This window comes from Canis lupus, chromosome 4, assembly GCF_003254725.2.
Source record: "Canis lupus dingo isolate Sandy chromosome 4, ASM325472v2, whole genome shotgun sequence".
NCBI classification, from domain to species: Eukaryota; Metazoa; Chordata; class Mammalia; order Carnivora; family Canidae; genus Canis; species Canis lupus.
In genome coordinates, this window is record NC_064246.1 from 63,164,380 (window position 1) to 63,184,394 (window position 20,015).

General features: G+C 34.8%; 1 long non-coding RNA gene across 1 annotated transcript in view; it reads left to right on the forward strand.

Annotated features, from left to right (window-relative positions):
* LOC125754996 (uncharacterized) overlaps nt 1-17,166 on the forward strand; it is a 107,393-nt gene extending 90,227 nt beyond the window's left edge. Inside the window, exons 2-3 of the long non-coding RNA XR_007410349.1 lie at nt 12,420-12,472; nt 14,536-17,166. This is a non-coding gene — a long non-coding RNA (uncharacterized LOC125754996). The remainder of the gene's footprint in view (nt 1-12,419; nt 12,473-14,535) is intronic.
* The last annotated feature ends 2,849 nt before the right edge of the window (nt 17,167-20,015 follow it).

Here is a 20,015-nt window from a genome sequence, read left to right on the forward strand (position 1 = left end):
TCTCTAGTTGCGTAAGTGGGCTCTATGACTATGTAGAATCATTTAAGTATCAACCTTTGCCCCCACCCTGGTGCACATCTAGGGAGGTAATTTAGTTTTATCTCACTGTCCATATGGTGGCTCATTGTCAAGATCTGGGACCTGTGCATTGTGCTTCATCTTGTATTCTGAGTTTCAAAAGTCAAGAATCTAGATGCTATATGAATAGAAATCTCTATTAAAAAAGAATATCCAATAATAAGAATATTTTGTTCTAAAAATTGAAATTTGTATATTCTGTAGTGGTAAATAAATCTGAGATTGATTCCAGTACTCATTCACATTATATTTCTAGTTTAAAGTTAACAGCATCATCTTTTTTGTAGATTCCAAGTTATTAGGAGTCTTTTATATCTTTTAATTTTGGTTTAAAAAATAACCTACAAATTTTAGCAGGTACATTTTATTTATGTTTTTAGTGTTTTGAAAGTATGAAAGTGAAATCCATTCCATACCATTCCCTAGACTTTAGCTGTTTTGCTAGTGCTAGCACAAGGGATTTCAAAAAGCCAAGACTGGCATACCTAGAAAGGTTCAAAACTTAATTTTGACTTGTGAAAACAGAAACAGCATTGACCTTATTTGGGAGAAAGAGCAGCTTTCTCACAAGAGAGGGTTTTTCCAGCAAAAGGAATTCAGAAAGCTGAACCTGAGGTCCCTGTGTAGGTCCTGTCCTTTAAGATTCACACCCAGAGGACAGTGGATCCTAGCATTTTCATTTCCCTGTAGCCCAGGAGTTTCTCATTTTCTTCATTTTGTTTTTTTCATTTCTCCATTTTCATTGCCCCTTTCAAACTTTATGCAAGATAAAAATGGGAATATTCCTAAGGAGAATTCTTCCTGAATTTTTTGTCTACGTAGAAACAAATATTTCTTAGCGTGTGAAAGGGAAAAATAATTTACGTGTTTTAATTTCATGGTATTATTTACACCGATAAGCTATGAACCATTGAACTTCTTATTATATCATCAAATTGAACTTCTGAACTTTTTGTGAGAGTCTATAAACCTGAGAGTGAAAGCTGCATGAAATTGTTTTCCGAGGCCTCCCTCAGTGTCTGTCCGGTGGTGGCGTGCTCTCCATTAAAGAGCAAAAGTGCAGCGGCATGAAAATGTCATGTAAAACGGACAGTTCTAAAAGTGTTTTCTGGGGATTTCAGCAAGATACCTACCTTTTCTTTCGCCTCATTTCTCTATCTATAAAAGCTGTGATATAATCTACCCTTCCTAATTTGGCAGAACACATTTGGTAATTGTACAAATCGATTCGGAATGAAATCCATAAAGGGCTTTGCACTGCTCAGAGATCTCCATGTAAATGCAATTATTTCATGGTTTGCTACAGGCACCCCACCATGTGTCCAGTGTCACCAGCCTTATTGCAAGCTATGGAAAGTTGTATGGCATTTATAATGGCCTGTTGAAGTGAGTGTGCATTTGACATCCTTCAAATTCTTGCTTAAGTCCCAGCTCATAGAGACTCAGAGGGTCATGAACAGTTTTATTCACACTTCTTTATGTTTCCAGCTTCACAGTAAAGTGCTCCTTGCCCTGAGATTGACCTTAAACTTCAAAGCTAAAATTATTATGTAACTCAAAACAGCCAAACTGATATTGCAATGAATAGAATTGAAACAGTCTTCTACTACCCTGGGAATATTTAGCAACAACCTTACTTGAAGACTACACAAACACACAAACACACACACAGATGTGCACACACATGCACCTATATGTTTGTAGTGTGTTTGTGTACATATATTTAATAAATATGAAATGAGTTACATATATATTAGTGACTAAACAGAGAAAGTATTGTAGAGAAGCAAGAGTATAGCATGAAGAATAATTACATAAATTGCTTTCTGTATTGGAGCTTAGTAATTTTTAAGTGGTGTTCTAAGTAAAAGAAGTCTACCAATATGATGAGATGGTAAACTCATGAACACATTAATGTACCTCTTTGTACTCCTGTAGTACTTACGGGAGTTCCTCATGCAATGATTTTAATGGATTTCTTGAATTGTACATAATCTTGAACACTCATCTAGACACAGAATAATGAGTTATCCTTCCAAATGTAACTAAGATTTTGGCTGAGTCAAACCAAATCAGAAGGGAGAAAATAATCAGGTTGCTTAAAATTTACTAGTAACTATATGTAAGTGCTTCATGATTGGGAAGTCTGAGAATTTGACTTAAATTCAGCCACAATCTTCGCTAAATAACAAACATTGATTAGTGACATATTTTGCCAGTATGGTTCTAGAGCTAGTTATACAGAGGTTACAAAGAAAAACAAAATCCCTGCCATCAAGCGTTTTTTTCTTAGTGCTGATCTAGGGAATTAATGCCATGCATTAATCATGCCCTGAAAGTAGTAAGTACTAGAGGCATACCACATAAAACTATATTGTTACAAGTACTGAATTAGTGATACTGTAAGTTTTATAACATAAAACTTCCCACATTATTTCTGTATCATTTTATATAATAAAGATGAAAGAATAAGAATATAACCCTTCCCACATAACTCCAGTATTGTAACCTCAAAGCTTCTTATGTGTTCACTGAAGACATAGATTAGAATATTCAAAAGAGATAGTAAGAGTGATATAGTACCACAGTGCGGTGGCTCTAATTGATTAGTACTTGCCTAACTCAAGGTTAACAGGTAGTTGATTCTTTCAGTGATTTTTTTCCTGTCTTCTGAAAATACACCAACACCTGTACTACTATCCTGAAACTTCACAAAATAAATACAATATGAAATCAAATATATTATCTAATGTTATTCTTCTCTGAGTTTGATAACTTTCAAATTCAAATGACCCACTTACTTTCTTGACTGATTTGAATTTCAGGATTATCAGGCTAACTAACAGGTCAGAGTATTACAATGCACACAGAAAACTGATTTCTGTCCCTAAATATCCACCATCACATTAACTTTCATTGGTACAGCCTGTATACTCCTTTTACTAGAAATTACCCCATTACCATTGTTCCATTGTTTTAAATGGCAAGAACAATCCATTTTTTCTCCCTAGAAGGAGAGAAGATAAAATTGCAAAATTTCATTTTGGAGATTAAGAAGAACTCCTAGATCATGGGGTCCTCAAACCAAAGGCCTACAGAGATCAAGCAGGTAATATCAATGAGAAGGGTAGATGGGCATAATGAGATCAAGTGAATGGCACTCAGCCTCAGTGTTAGTAGCACTAGAGAAAAGAGAAGATGTAGTAAGCTTGCATCTCATCGTAGACATCCTATCTCAGTTATCTTCAGATGACTATTGCCATTTGAGAAAGATAATCTGGTGCTGAAAAATTTTGGAGTTTTCAAAAGTACCCACAATTTATGGGTTTTGGTTAAAATATCTTGAATTTAATGTTAGGCCAAACAGCACACATCTTTGGCTAAATATAGGGCTATCATTTAATAACTTCTGGTATAAAAGATAATTACCCCTGAATGGTTTCCTTTGGCCTTTCCCTTTATCCTGCTAACAGCTAGAGAGTGGTTCATTTTGAGATCCCCTGAGGCAATGGACTTGAAACTAGTACACTTTAAAAAATAAATACAGAAATACAGATATAGTAGCCATAGTCTGGAGAAGGAAAGTGGGAAATAACAAAGCTACCACTTTCAGAGAGCAGACAAGTATAGGCAACTAAGCAAGAATTTAGGGAGCAAAGAAACAACAAAGGAATATTAAGTTAGGGAAGTTAGATCCTGGCTGAAGAATGCTCTGGAAAGGATCCAGAGAGAGAAAGATGGGGCTACAGGAAATGCAAGAAAAACTACTTCACAGTTTTACCTGGGGCTGTCTGTGAGCCCATTAGTGTGAAAGTAAGGAGAACTTTAGTCTCCAAAGAGAATCCCCTTGTCCCAGAAGCAAGAAAGATTACAGTAATGACATCCAATAACCTTAATTATGGTCACAATGAATATCTCTAAAGAGTGCAGGTACAGGTTGGAATTCTTTTTTTTAAATTTTTTAATTCTAAGTTTTTCATTTTTAAATAGTAATTTAATAAAACAGTTTCTAGGCCCAGGAATAATAAGACTTTAGTCATCATTAGACAAAATCATGCTGAATATAAACACTATCTATTTTCCTTCATGTTTTTATATTTGTATGCGGCGTTTGTCAGCAAGGCAGCCATGGACAATGATAAAGTGCATTTTTCTGCTTGGGTGGTTAGCCCTTTCATTTTTACAAGTGACAAAATAAAAATCTGCTGAAGAGTGAACATGCTGCTTTCACTGTGTCATCTCAGCCCTGCGGGTCATTTTATTATAAAAATGTAAAAATCCAGTCAATTTTATTTAATCAGCTGAAAAGGAAAAGTGTTTCCAGGTCATTAATCAAGTGCTCCTTCTCTGTGGGACTTGTCTCTTCAGAAACTGCCATATGAATCATTAATAAAGCTGGAAAGATTTTTTTTTTTTTGCCAGCAGGTTTTTGAGAAACCTAGATGTTATTAATATAACAGAAGTAAAGTAATTTTAGGTCAACAAATAAAGCCTTCTATAGCCATTGCCTCTAGAATTGCACCTATGTTATTAAAAGCAGCTAATTCTTTACTTTCTAAACATTTAATTGTTGGAAATGTTGGGAAATGTTCAACTGTTTAGATTGTATATGATTATATATTCCATAATTATATGTTTTCTTCAATGTTACCTAACCTTATATTTACAGTAAACTTTTATTATGTGAATTGATCAAAACATAATGAGACAGTAGGAAGAGATAATTACTACTGTATCTATAATAATAATAATGATAGTAATTAAACACAGCAAACTGCATTCACATAATGTCAAGCTTGCTCTTAAACCCATAAAAGCAAATCATGAAATAGAAGCTTGAAATTTCCTCCTGAAAGAATTTTGCTCCTTATGTTGATATTGTTCATGCAGCTTTATTTTTCAAAGATGGTCTTGACTTGCATGAAGAAATTTCTAGTATTTGACTAACAGTTGTCACTCACATTTGAGATCATCTTCTGATTAAACCTGTTCTTTTTTGGAATCTTACTTACAATGAAGTAAGCAAGTCAACAGATAGGGGAGAAGGGAAGGAGGAGCCACCTTCTTTGAAAGACTATGATGTGTCCCTGTTTCAAAACTCTATTAAAGGGAGTCAAGAATAGGGAACATTAATGAATATACAATTACATTAAATAATCCCATAATATTTCATTTTTTATGCTTCTACACGTTTTTTTCTTCAAGTTTTTATTTAAATTCCATTTAACATACCATAATATTTAAATTTGTAAATTACTTTTGTCAATTTTAACATCACAGGGACCACATTCTTTATTTTTCTCATTGTCAATTATCTGAGTTTGGGCTTCTGTAACAAAATACCATAGACCAGGGTCTTATAAACAAGTGAAATTTATTTCTCACAGTTCTGGGGGCTGGAAAGTCTAAGGTCAAGGAACAGGCAGATTGCTCTCTGGAGAGAACCTGTTCATAAGCTGCCATATTTTTGCTATGTCCTCAACATGGCAGGAGGGGATGGAGGAGCTCTCTGGATGCCTCTTTTATGAAGGCACTAATTCCATTTGTGAGAACTCCACCCATATGATTTAATCACTCCCCAAAGGTCCCAACTTCAAATACGATCATATTGTTGATAAGATTTCAACATTTGAATTCTGGGGGACACAAACCTTCAGTAGATAGCAGATAGCATCAATATAGCACAATTACTCTAGAGTTTATAAGAAATCTGCTTCTGTTTTGAATGTCCCCACCATTGAGTGATTTTTACTTTATATCAGTTAATGGTGTTAACTTTTGAGATTTAAATTCATTTAGTCATGCTTAAACTCTCTGAGATTTCCCCTCAAAAGCTGTGGTGACTCATTCATTCCATGTCTCAGATTATGATTCATTATTTAGTAAATATGCTCTTTATCTACATGTGCCAAACATATATGAAACTCCTATTTTCCATTATAAAATCAGGTCTGATGATCATTTAGTTCACATATGAATTTGTTATTCAAAAGAATCACTGCCCATACTTATACTTAAAACATATCCATATATACCTTCCCTACCTTTAAATATTATTTGAGTCATTAGTCAAACAGTACATAACTTCCGATGTACCTTTGAAGAATTTTAAACAATTAAAACATCTTTTCACAATTTTCATAACAACACACAAGCACATTAACAAAAGAGCCTGTCTTTTTGTTTGGCTCAGATTGAAAGGAGTTGTCTTTTCTTGAAAAACTGTGTTCTTGAATCTGAAAAGCAGGAAAAGATTTATATTTACTGAGTATTTTTACAGCATTGAACAATTATGTTTTCAGGTCACCAAAACCAAATCATACTAATCTCTTCAAATAAAATATAAACTCAATATATAAACTGGTCTTATTAAATGTGTAGCATTTGATTTATGTCATAGTAGCACCTGGGAGAGAAATACCCAAGCCAATCTTGAAGACAGGTGTTGGAATCAGTGAAGCAGTCCTTACTAAGTTAGGTTATGATTATCTGAGTCATAAAGGGCCAGAAGAGTTAGTGGGGTAAGAAGTGGGGAAGGTAAATCCATTTCAGACATAGGAAATAGCACATTCAAAGGTCCAAAGTATGAAAGGTATGGCTATAGCAGAGGGTTCAAGTGATGATCAAATGTATAGTGTATGAGCGAGCACTTGGCAAATAAGGTGGTACACAGATGAGGCAACTGCCATTATTATCCTTATTTGCAATTATCTGAACCTTTCAGTGACTTAATCAGGGTTAGAGAAGAGAATATAAGCTCCAAGAGGCCAAGTATCTGTGTTTCCTTATAATCTCGAACACTTAAAAAATAAATATAACTGGGGTATGGAGTAGGAGAAAGAGAGAGTAAGAGGTAAGTCTAGACTCCTAAGCAAGGACCAGATCACAAGTGGTAATAAACACAATGGCAACATGTTTGCATTTCATTATGAAAATTATGAATTCATATTGAATATTAAAATCTGAAAGCGCATTATTCCAGTTTCCTTTTAGAAAGATCTTTTTGGTAATTGTGTGGGGGAATGAAGTGGAGGACAGTTTGGTAACCAAACTACTTTAGGATTATAAATATTGCCTATTACATAGATGAAATCTAGATGTCCTTAAAAACAGCTACTTGAGCAATGGGCCTGAAAGTAATGGAAAGAAACCCTAAGATCTGGACAGATACTGCATTTCTTTATTTGCTCTCTTTATTCTTGGTCTCATAACCTTTTGTTTTTTAAACCTTTGGGCTAATGGGATGATCATTCTGTTTATGACTTTGTATCTTTTTGCATATGGATCTTATGTAATGAGAAATGAAAAACTGTTTAAGGGAGGTTTCATTTGCTAAACATTTTTGTGGTTGCTTATCTACATGCAACTAATTATTGACTCAAACATTTTTAATTCCTATACTGAACTAATTATCCATAACAAAAGGCTGCATTAACTATTAGTCATCTGCGGAGTTATTTTTTCTTGTTTCTCAATAAGTTTATTTCTCATCACTTTTACATTTTCCCTTCTACTTACATAATGCAGTTTTTAACTACACTTATTTTTAATCACATAGAATATACATTATAAGTAGCAAAACATGGTATCTTTTTCCCAATTTTATGTACATTTTTCTAGAATTGACAAATCTTTAAATTACCATGACATTTGAAAAATATCAGTAAACAGACTCATGCATTCTTTACATTAATTTTGCACTAGGTTTTACATAAGCAGTATTCCAAACATTTGGATTCAGTGTGGTTTAAAAAGTATTGAACTATGATTTCAAATTGTGTGAATTTGAGAAAATTAGCAAACCTCTCCCAGCTCTAACTTCTTACTTTAAAAAAAAAAAAAATAGGGTTAGTGTTTGAATATCTTGTCATTTTTTTTTTGAATTGGGTATTTAGTGGCATGACATATAATCGAGAAGCTTAGAGGTTCAAAACTCTCCTATAAGGAATTGCAATTATTAATATATCAATGTCTGAATCAGTCATAACAAATACAGACTCTGATCAACTGAAAAAATAAATTCTGAAGGTAGTCTACTGGCCAAAATTTTTAGAAAAGTTTATTCATTGGTGTTTAAAGATAAAAGATTAAATTCTGGGTCCTCTGAGGAAAAAAAAAGTCAGAAATGTGTTACCTGCACTAGCTACTATGTAAATATTCAGGGAATTATTTATAATGTTTACATTTTAATTCTTACCATGTTATGTTCATCACCTAATAGTCCATTAGTAGTTGGTAAATTCCCTCAATGGGTAAAGGGTGGATTTGAACCCAGCTATTTTTCATTTTCAAAGCTATATTCTTCCTGGTAATCATCTTGATCCATGAACTGAAAGAAAAGGTTTACAGTCTGGATTCTCTGGTAATTGTCTGAGTCTCTACAAAAGAGTGGTGGCAAAAATGGTCTTTTGTTCCCTGGTATTTATTGTCCCCTGTTTTATTGGCCATAAAGCTTCATTTTAGATAAGGTACATAGTCAGCTGGAAAAAAGACTTGTTTTCAAACTTTCTTTACTGTTAGGTGTAGCTACATTTTGGCCAATGGGATTTAAAGTACATGACCTTTAAAAGGAGGACATGTCCTTCTTTCTTCTTTTTTTCTTTCCCATTGGCTAAAATGTGGACATGCTACTTGGATCTCAAGCAGCCATCTTTTTTCTTTTTTTTTTTTTTTAAGATTTTTTTTTTTTTTTTTAATTCATGAGAGACACAGAAGCAGAGAGGCAGAGACATAGGCAGAGGGAAAAGCAGACCCCATGCAAGGAGCCCAATGTGGGACTCCATCCCGGGACTCCAGGATCACACCCTGGCAGAAGGCAAGGCTCTAAACCGCTGAGCCACCCAGGCGTCCCTCAAGCAGGCATCATAGAGCTTGAGATTTAAGCTATAAATTTAAGATAGCAGAACAATATAAAAGAAGTCTGGGTCCCTGATTTTTGTGGAATTGTCTTACTAATTCTGGACTGGTAACTTCTGGACAGTTAGAGGATAAGCTTCTATCTTATCAAAAACAAAAATCATATGATTTTCTCTTGTTGAACTCAATCTATTGCTTCATGCTCTTCAAGTAAGTTTAAAATACTTGCTTTTTAAGATAATCACATTTCCAACATATATGTGTTGAATGTGGCAGCTCTTTCTATTTGAGGTTGAAATATTCTGAATGAGTAATTTTCTAAATGTAAATACATATTTCAATTAAGATTGTTTCAAGAATAGACAGCTGAATCATACTTGAAAAAAAATGATGAGTTAAATTATGAAGACCTGCCTAATGTCTCTTCTGTTCTGCATATTTAACATCTAAATTTAACATGAGCAATTGTCATTGATAATAAAATAGCTAAAGGATATTTTTGTCTTTCAAAGGTTTGGTTGCTTTGAAACCTTGATTTAAAAGATCAGTATTTATCAAATTGCCTTCTAGCATAAAATAGCACTTTTTTTTTTTTAAGAGAGAAAGCCCATCATGTGCTCCAGAGTGTGGGTGAGAGGGGCAGAGAGAGAGAGAGAATCTTAAGGAGTCTCCATGGAGCCTGACACGGTGGAGGTGGGTGGGGTGGGGTGAGTGGGCTTGGTCTTACTACCCTGAGATCACGACCTGAGCCAAAATCAAGAGTCAGAGGTTCAACCAACTGAGCCACCCAGGTTTCGTTAAATACATTTACATTTCTTGTGGATTATAATTTAGGAACATGGAAGGTTTTACCACAATCTGTTATATAAAGTATCCTTTCTACTTGCAACCAAATAAAGCAAAGTACCAGAAATTTTGTCAAGTATTAAATGATAGTAGAAGAAATAAATAAAATCTATGCATAAAGTCTGCTTGTTGTAAGGTATATTGTGTATTATTTCATTCTTTCCATGTGCATTAGTACATAATTCATACATATAGGGATCTGGCTCTGGATTAAGGCCTCAAGTTAGAATAGAAATTTAGGAAGTATGTAATAAGAAAATTTCTGTCTTTATGGAGTTAATATTACTGCAAAAATTCTTACATTTTGACAAGCAGGAAAAGATAGATAATCTATGGAAAAACAAGAATGTACCTTTTTGTTTGTCTTATGAATTTTTAATTAAAATAATAGTTTGAGGGCAGCCCAGGTGGCTCAGCAGTTTAGCGCGCCCCCTTCAGCCCAGGGCGTGATCCTGGAGACCTGGGATCGAATCCCACATCAGACTTCCTGTGAGGAGCCTGCTTCTCCGTCTGCCTGTGTCTCTGCCTCTTTCTCTGTGTCTCTCATGAATTAAAAAATAATAGTAAAAAATAATTTAAGAAATAATAATAATAGTTTGAATCCTTGTGATATGTAATAATGTGATGCTTTGACTAGTCAAAAGAAGTATTATAATCAAAGACTCCTCTGGAAAACTGTGTGGAGGTTCCTCAAAGAGTTAAAAATAGATCTGCTCTATGACCCAGCAATTGTACTGCTGGGGATTTACCCCAAAGATACAGATGCAGTGAAACGCCAAGACATCTGCACCCCGATGTTTATAGCAGCAATGTCCACAATAGCCAAACTATGGAAGGAGCCTTGATGTCCATCAAAAGATGAATGGATAAAGAAGATGTGGTCTATGTATACAATGGAATATTACTCAGCCATTAGAAATGACAAATACCCACCATTTGCTTCGACGTGGATAGAACTGGAGGATATTATGCTGAGTGAAATAAGTCAATTGGAAAAAGACAAACATTATATGGTCTCATTCATTTGGGGAATATAAAAATTAGTGAAAGGGAATAAAGGGAAAGGAGAGAAAATGAGTGAAAATATCAGTGAGGGTGACAAAACATGAGAGACACCTAACTCTGGGAAATGAACAAGGGGTAGTGGAAGGGGAGGTGGGTGGGGGGTTGGGGTGACTGGGTGATGGGCACTGAGGGGGGCACTTGGTGGGATGAGCACTGGGTGTTATGCTATATGTTGGCAAATTGAACTCCATAAAAAAATTTAAAAAAAAAAAACAAAAAAACCAAAGACTCTTGTGGTGGCTGGAAAAGGGAAAATAAGAAAATGTGTCATGATGCTTATTAAATACTAAATATAGAGAAATGAAGTGGGCCTGCTTCCAAGTATGACTTGTAAACTGAGGAGTGTTCTGTATGGGTCAATTGGAAGTATAATATTATATTGTACACTGATTGACTCTGTTTATAGCTGTGCACCTTCCAATCTGGACGGCCTTTCACTACTTTCTTTAGAAGTAAAATCAATCATTTACAGTGGTTTTAATTTGATGAGAAAAATATCCTCTTAATTTCAAACTTCTATTTAATCATGAACTATTATTTTGCTCCTTTCTTTCCATGAGGTACTTATCTCCTGATTTGTGTTACCCGCTGGTCCTTTTATCGTTCAATTCTTCCCTACTCATTTTGTTCCACAGTCAACTCCTCAATCATCTGTTTCAAACCCCCATGATTCCCTGGTATCTTTGTCAGTACATCACATTTGTGTTCTACAGCACAGCCCTAGATAGACCACCTCATCTACTTTACGGTGCTTCAGAATGCTGACAACATGGGGAAATTAGAATGACTTATTGAAGCATAAGTTTATAGTTTGGTTTCATCTAGGTTCCCTATTAAAGATGGAAATTACATTTGATTCTTCCCCCTCAAATTTTCCAAAGAACTCTTTTCAAATTCTTTCCTATTTCCTTCAAATGAAAAAGCAAAGCAAACAAACAACAGAAATGCCATATTACTCTTTGTGGTTGACCATTCTTTATTGAAAAGTCATACAGTATGGACTTGTTTAATCTCCATTTGAAAATTTTCCTTAATTTGATTTTATTTGATCCCAGTGTCTTTTGTGTTTCTCTTTAGTGTCTAGGTTCATGGATGGCTAAAAAGTATTCTTCCAGATGAGTTTATTTTCAATTATAAACTATGAGCAAGAAGCAATAGCACTTTATTAAACCAGCTGCATACTTATTTGAGCTTAAAGATATGCAATATGAAATGATTCTCTTTGTGTTATAGATGCATAGGTTCAGAAGAATATACTTAAGACTATATCTTGTGATCTTATGGCAAAAGACTGAAAACATCCAATACCCATAGGGAGGGCACTGGTTGAACACCTGAAATCTACAGCAAAAATATGTACAACTATAAGAGGACCAAGGAATATCCCCACATACTGATATGAGATGATCTTGAGGATGAACTTTAGATGAAAAAGTAAAAGTAAAGACAGAGTTTAAAATATATGAGTAAGGAAGGGGAAGCATGTTAATATACATATGTATTTGATAATTTTTTGAAATAAAACAATGAAAGAATAAATTAAATTGTAATAATAGTTTTTTTTTTTTTTTCAGGAGGGAAAGAAGAATCCAGGATAGAGGACACAGAATAAAATGAAGACTTTTGTGTATGCACTTTATTATGTTTTTTTTTTTCTTTTACTTTGGATTTTTTAGGGATATGTGTGTTTTTTTATTTTATATAATTAAAGACAAAAATTAAAAACAGTCTTTGGAATCCATTGGAAGCAAGTGAGTCTGATTGTATATCAAGTTGTCAGAACCACATGGTAAAATTACTTCAAACTATTTTAAATACTCAGCTTTTTAATTTCACACTTTAGTAAGATATAGGACCAATAAAACCAAAGACAACAACAAAAACAACCCTCTCTAAAACTCCAGTTAGCTAGTCTTATTGTTAGTATGTTGATTTAAAACTATTGTAGATAAAATGTAGGATAAAGTCAATATAGATTCTGTTAATGTAATTAGAAACCAATATTTTTCATGTGCTGCAGGCACTATAAAGAATTACATTCTCTTTTATCTCTGTCATAATAGATTATTCATTATTTATTAGTCTTTTTGAATTAGTATTGAAATAACTAATAACTAATTCTTTTTTACTTTTTCTTTTTTTTAAAGAGGGAGAGAGAGGTGAGGCATAGAGAGGCAGAGAGGAGGAGAGAGAGAATCTTAAGCAGGCTCCATTCCCAGTGCAGAGCCCAACCCAGGACTCAATCTCACAACCCTGAGATAATGACCTAGGCCAAATCAAGAGTACAATGCTCTTGAGCCACCCAGCTGAGCCACCCAGGTGCCCTAAACTTCTAATTCTTATCAAATGGTTTCATTTATTTAGAAACAAGAAACTATATATATGTATAGTTAAAATATATAATAACATATATAGTATACATATTATATGTTACCTCCTAAAAATGCAATTTTCTTAGTTCTATCTACCAGAAGTTCTGAAAGTGGTGAGAATATAAGTAAAGAATGTAAGTTAAAATGCAAAGTAAGGTAAAAACAAACAAACAAACAAAAAAAAACCTTTGATAAACATGTTCATACTATTTTCAATCTATAGATTTTCCCCTTCCCCATTTAAATTTAGGAATATTATTCAGCCATAAAAAATAATGAAATCTGGTCATTTGTGACAACATAGATGGACCTTGAGGATATTATGCTAAGTGAAATAAGTTATAGAGAAAGTATAAGTATGATACATATAAGTATGATCTCACTTATATGTAGAATCTAAAAACAATAACAAAAACAAAAACCAAGCTCATAGACACAAAGAACAGATTAATAGTTGTCAGAGGCTACTGTGTTAAACAGCATAAGTCTAAAGTGTACATAAGATTGCAAAAAAAAAAAGATTGCAATAAAACATAGTGGAACTCTATTATAGCTAATGCAATACAAAACTTTAATATAGACAAAAATAAATTTTAGTGAAAAATCTAAGCATTATTTAATTATTTTTCAGATTAGTCAAATTAAGTATTTAGGTAGAGTTATTAAACACTAAATAAACAGATATTCTTCTTTTGTCACATTGATTATTATAATTATGGGCCTGGATTAATGTGAAGTAAATAATAATGAACTTTTTTTTCATTGTTATAATATTGCTTGCATTTATTTAGAGTAAGAAGCCTATAAAATATTTAAGTTAAATATGTTTTTATTAAATATATGTAAAAGACAGAGGGAAATGTGAGTTTAGATGACCTGAAATGAGGCTTCTAAATCCTTAAGTGACTACTTTAAATTCACAAGGAAGAGTAAAAGGCATAGCAAGAGTTGGCATAACAATACATAGCAGGTACTGAGTGTTTATCTGATACCTTTGAATGCTTACTAGAATCTCTAAGATGGGTGCAGTTGCCATCCTCATTTTACCAAGGAGAACACTAGTAAGGTTTTAAAGCATTTGGCCTAGAGCTGCCACCATGGCAGACAAACCATAAGACAGCTAAAAGTATATGGAAGCATCAGAGAAAAGTGGACCCCTATTGGAATAATGGAATAGAAATACAGAAATAATTAACTTCTGTCATAGTACTGGTGTGTGTGTGTGTGGGTCGGTGGGGGGAAGGAGAAGTAAAGTAGAATAGGGCCTTCCTACATGGAGTATTCTTACCTTCCCTCATTGTCTATGTTTTCCACACAGCCGTCTTCATGGATATGCTACTGAGAGAATAAACTAGAAGCAGTATCTAATACCAATTGCAAACTCTGGAGAGTGTCATTTTTGCAGTCTGGACTCACACCACAGGCCCGCATTGGACTTCCTCCTCCTCCTGTGGTGATCCTTCTTCCATGATCATGAGAACATTCTTTTTTCACCAGCTTTAAAGTTAACTGGTTTTCTCTTTTAGTTTTTTGAGCAACTGAGATCTTTGAAGGTTTGAGTTCTTTTTTAGCATTTAACAGAGGAAGGAATGACATTAATAGGCCACTCCTTAAGCCTGCCTGATATGGCTGAAGGCACATCAGTTTTTTGTCAAATTCTCCATACCTCAATGGACAGGAAGGACTTGGCTGTCACCCAGAGATCCCTCTAACACCTGCTGGAACATACAATTGAGAACTGACATTTAAGAAATGAATGCTTTTCTTTGATTCCCTGCCTGTGTTGTTGGAAAATATGTAACCTGTAGACCAAGAAAGAATTTACTGAACATTTAAGCAAACAGACCATTTAGGCAATTAGAATTGCAATTTGGGAGACACAGATTCAGGAAGTGTATTCTGAGGAAGGCAAAGAGGAGTCAGAATTATATGGCAAAGGCAACCATTGTAGTTCTCATTTGAGTCCTCTATGCAAAACAGAAATTGAAACTATGTGGGGGCACCTGGGTGGCTCAGTGGTTGAGCATCTGCCTTGGGCTCAGGGCAGGATCCTGGTCCCGGGATGGAGTCCCACATCGAGCTTTCTGCGTGGAGCCTGATTCGCCCTCTGCCTGTGTCTCTGCCCCTCTCTCTGTCTTTCATGGATAAATAAATAAAATCTTTAAACAAACAAACAACAGTAAGAACAACAACAAAAAAAAATGAAAAAAAAAACTGGATTAACTGGAATTGGTTGGGTTAATATGCAAATGAGAGATTGAAACCTGTTAAATTGAATTGGCTCTTTTTGAAGTGAAGAATACAGATGTTTCAGGTTTCATGGTGAGGGAAGTTAAGTCCAGGCTTAAGGTTTGCAGCTGGTGAAAAAAATTTTTTTTAAAAGATGTTCATGATTTCCCCCATGATGATGTGCATAAATTCTTTCTCCTTTATGGCCTCCCGACCTAACCTTATTTTTAAAAGAAATTTTCTTAGCGAGGTTTACTTGTTCTATTTTGAAATCTCCTTTTACATAGCTGACATTTATTTCTATTCCCAACTCACACAGCTTTCTACTCAGCATGCTAGTATTGCTTGGGATCATTGATTTCTCTTGTACTCTTCTAGCTCTGTCCCATTGAAAGAGAACTTCAGCTGCCTCCATTTTGACCTCAAATTTTCTATGGGGGTCTTCATTCCAGGTTGTCTCTTGGCTCAGGAGGAAGACCCTGAGGGCAAAGCATACCCTGATGAGAACTGAAATTACCCCTTCAAGCAATAAGGATGCTTTGAACAAGCAAGACCCCACCCACAGGTGACTGACTCCAAGAAAGTGAGCCATTTGGCCTTCACTGCCATCACACAGTATGCACTCACCCTTGCCCTACGTTTTCCTTTTATAAACCTAAAAGTATTTTTGGCACTTCGGAGACAGTCTTAGAGATTTTAGTCTGAAGTCTTCCGCATGTTGGCCTCACTGAGATAAATTTCTTTCTTGTTTGAACACCACTCATCTCTCTACCTTTGGATTTTGTCAGCAGCAAGTGACCAAACCTGGTTTCTTAGAGGCCCTTGCAGCGATGAAACTATGCAACACCCAACAGCTAATAGCCATAGATGCTAAAATGTTAACAAATGCCTGTGTTTTGTTAATGTAAATGAATTAAAGAACAGTCAAATAGTAATACATAATCTTATTAACTTTTGGACTGTATTGTAGTTTATATATTCTGTAGAGAGAATGTCAGAGAAGAGAGATTACTTGGAGGCCAGAATTGTTGGGGAGGCACACCCTCTATCTACAATCCCCTTTTCCAGCAGTCATATCAGCATGATAAATCCTAGCTGATGAGAGCTGCTGGGTAGATATTTCTGCTCTTTAGCATGCCAATGACTAATTCCATATCTCTGGCATTTTCCAACTATCAGTAGAAGTGTTTTCAGTCAACCATAGTACTTATTATTTAAGTAGTAAATGATACCTTTTCAATTGTGAGTTTTATAATTTATCCTACTTGTCATAATCTATATTTACAGATTATTTAAAAAAACAGTCAACAACGAGTTCTTCAGAATATGCGCTTTTATTCTGCCTTTTAAGATAAATAGATGTGTATGTACTCATTTGTGCAAATACCACTTGTTCCCCTCTGCTGCCATTTCTGTGACAGCAGTATGCAGGACCATTCTTTAAGTGATTATATTCTAATGGGAAAACAGCCAAACAAAAACTGTCAGCTATTTCATATACTTGCTAAAGCTATTTAGAAATACAAATTAACATGATGTGAAGATTTATAAATATGGGTAAGTAATGTGCTATAAATGTGCATTTTATTTTATTAGTTTCTCTAAGTTTCTGGCAAAATAAACTGAAACAGTCTGCTCTTTTTTTTTAAAGGTGGGTTATGTGGTTTTATAACATTGATAAGTGAATTGAATCTTAATACATTGAAATGTTCGGTAATTAAAATAAAAGAAAAGGGCATAAAAGAAGCAAGACATTCCCCTCTCATTTTTATTCTTTTTTAGAAGAGTTACACTTTAATTAAGTTCTTCCTTGACTTATGAACTCTGAGAAGATTTTCTATTGAAAAAAGCCAGCTCATCACTCGGGGTCTTAGAGGTCTCATAGCTTTGCTTCTGACAACACTAATGTCAACTGGAGAGTGGCTTGCCTTTGTTCTTTTTGGATGTGGGAGAGGCAAGTTTTTGACAGAGACAAGTTTCAATGTTCTATTTATTTGTCATTTTGGCCTTTCAATGGGTGTAATTTATAAATAGCAAATCATTAATATGCTGAGTAGTTTAAAGAGCTTTTAAAACCACTTGAGAATGGTATAAAGAGGTTGTTCTTGTTTTCTTGCTGTGACAAAGAAATGAGGGGAAAATATTAGTCACTGGCATGTTGCAAGAGGCATCATGCACTTTTTATGTGCTCTTCGAATGGATGGGTTGTTCCATTTCAAAGAGGAGTGAAAGCTGTAGTTCCCAGGTCACACAATGAAACACAATTCTCTAGTTTCTAACCAGCAATCCTTGAATGTTTTTTCACAAACTTTAATGCTTTGAGGTAAAGTGACATAAATAACAATGAAATACAGTTTACAAGTGCTCTCACATTCCTAGTACTGTAGTAGTAAGTTCAGGTATATATTCTACTGGGAAAAAAATCAATTATATTTTTAGTTCAATGCTAGATGATCAAACTGTGACTGTTAATTATGAGGAAGATGCTGTTCTTTTCTGTAGTGAAAATTATAGGTGTAATCTGGGGACGCTATTAGCGGCTACTTTGACTCTCTCTCTAGGGAATAATTGTGGCTTCTTGTGGACTCAAATTACTTATATAGTATCATTCTTGATCTATGTGGTACCAGAGAAATTTCTAAGTTTCCTGGCTGATTTTGAAATGGAAGGAAACTCATGAAATATATAACACCTTTGAGCTCAGTATACTCATTTTGTTAATTTTACCTCTTATTTTTTTCATGTATTGTTTCCTCTACTTCAGTCTGATTTACCAATGTTTCATCTAACTGGACTTCCCATACCTACTCCTACTCCATTCTATCCATTCTCTAGCATGTGCCAGAGGGGGCTCATGGAATTCAAATAGTACTGTCTTTCTTTCCTGCATCTTTCCACCCCCTGACTAAAGTCCTTCAATGACTTTTTCTTGCTCTTGAGATGAAAAATCAAAACCTTACAAGTCATACATAGCCTGATACCTGATCTGGCTCTGGTATTCAGTCCTGAGTATATCACACACACACACTTCCTCTGCCTATGTCTGTGTTCCAGTCTCATTGGGCTTCTTTTAGTTCTTCTTTGGGGAATTGGTACTTCCATACTCTTTTCCTGGAACACTTTTTCTTCTATTCTTTGTCTAGTTAACGTCTTCTAATCATTCATCTTTTAGCTCAAACTACTTCCTCTGGCATATCTTACCTAACATCTTTCATTAAGTGCTCTAGTTCTTCAAAATATATATCTGAGTATGTCATTATTATTCATTCAGTTGTGCAACTATCTGATTCAGGTCCGCCTATCCAAACGGAATGCTAGAACATAAGTTTCATGGAGAAGAAACCACACCTGCACTCCATTTTCTTCCTTGCATACTGCATACTATGCTGTATACAATTGTAGGAACTGAATAAATATTTGTTTGAATGGATGAGTGAATATGAATATATAAATGAGTGTCTGAACTGCAGAATCCATCTCTCAGAAGAAAGTAGCTTGATCAGAGTTGTATTTTGGTGTAATATTAGAATAAATTGTACCACAAAACTTATTCTGAGATTTCTGGGAAGCACTATGGCAGCTAGGTGAAGGGATCAGCAGATATTGTGCCAAGAGCTGTCTCCTGGCATTAATACCAAAGGAGTGACACTGAATTCTTCAGAGGTCAAGATAAGAAAATTTGCTTAAGAAAAGACCACAAAGGGAATCTTTGAATGTTAGTGTTTTTGGAGATTACCTTGGTCTTTTGGGATAAATGGATGAATATCTGAAGCTGAACAATTGCCCTGGAGGAGAAAAACTGGAAGGATAGTGATCTTAGAGCATCTGCCCCAATAGAGCAGTAGAAAATGGAGCAGAAGAGCAGAAATGTGTGTGAATATCTCCAACAACATAAGAATAGGGCTTCATCTTCTTAAAGTGGCAGGAAGAACTAGGGAGGGAAGTCCCTTCTCTAATTCCTCTAGATGCCCTAGATTAAATCATCTTTGTCATTTGGAGATAAGGACAATTGGAAGTTGTTGGAGGATTGTACAAATTTTAAGCTCTTGCAAGGTACGGATGGTGTTGGAGATCAGTATAGTTTAAAGTCCCAGAACCTTGAATCAATTAGAGCTTTTGAACTGAGAGGTTTTAGATAAACAGCCCTAGACTAAGAGTTAGGCAAGCAGGATTACATTAATAACAAATAGCCATTCCCAAGTCAGAAAACTATGGCACAGATCACTGACTGGTTAAGGCCTATAAATACATTTGTCTCTTCTTCTGGTACCTCTTAGGGATGATGCTGCAAGGCCATTATTTTCTAGACCTCTACCAAACACGCATAAAAGAGTTTTATGAACTAAACAAACCTACTGCTTCAGGTTTCAGCTGCATCCTTAAGTACTATACAAGTGACTTAGAAAGAAAATAATGAAGCTGATAATAAAACCAAGCCACATCATCCTTTAGTCAGTGACAACTTTTGTTTGTTGATTTGTTGTTGTAATTCATAGACATCTAGAGTTTCAAATAATATTTTGTTAGTTTCCCTATTTAATCCAGACAGTGGTTTACTTTATGTTATTT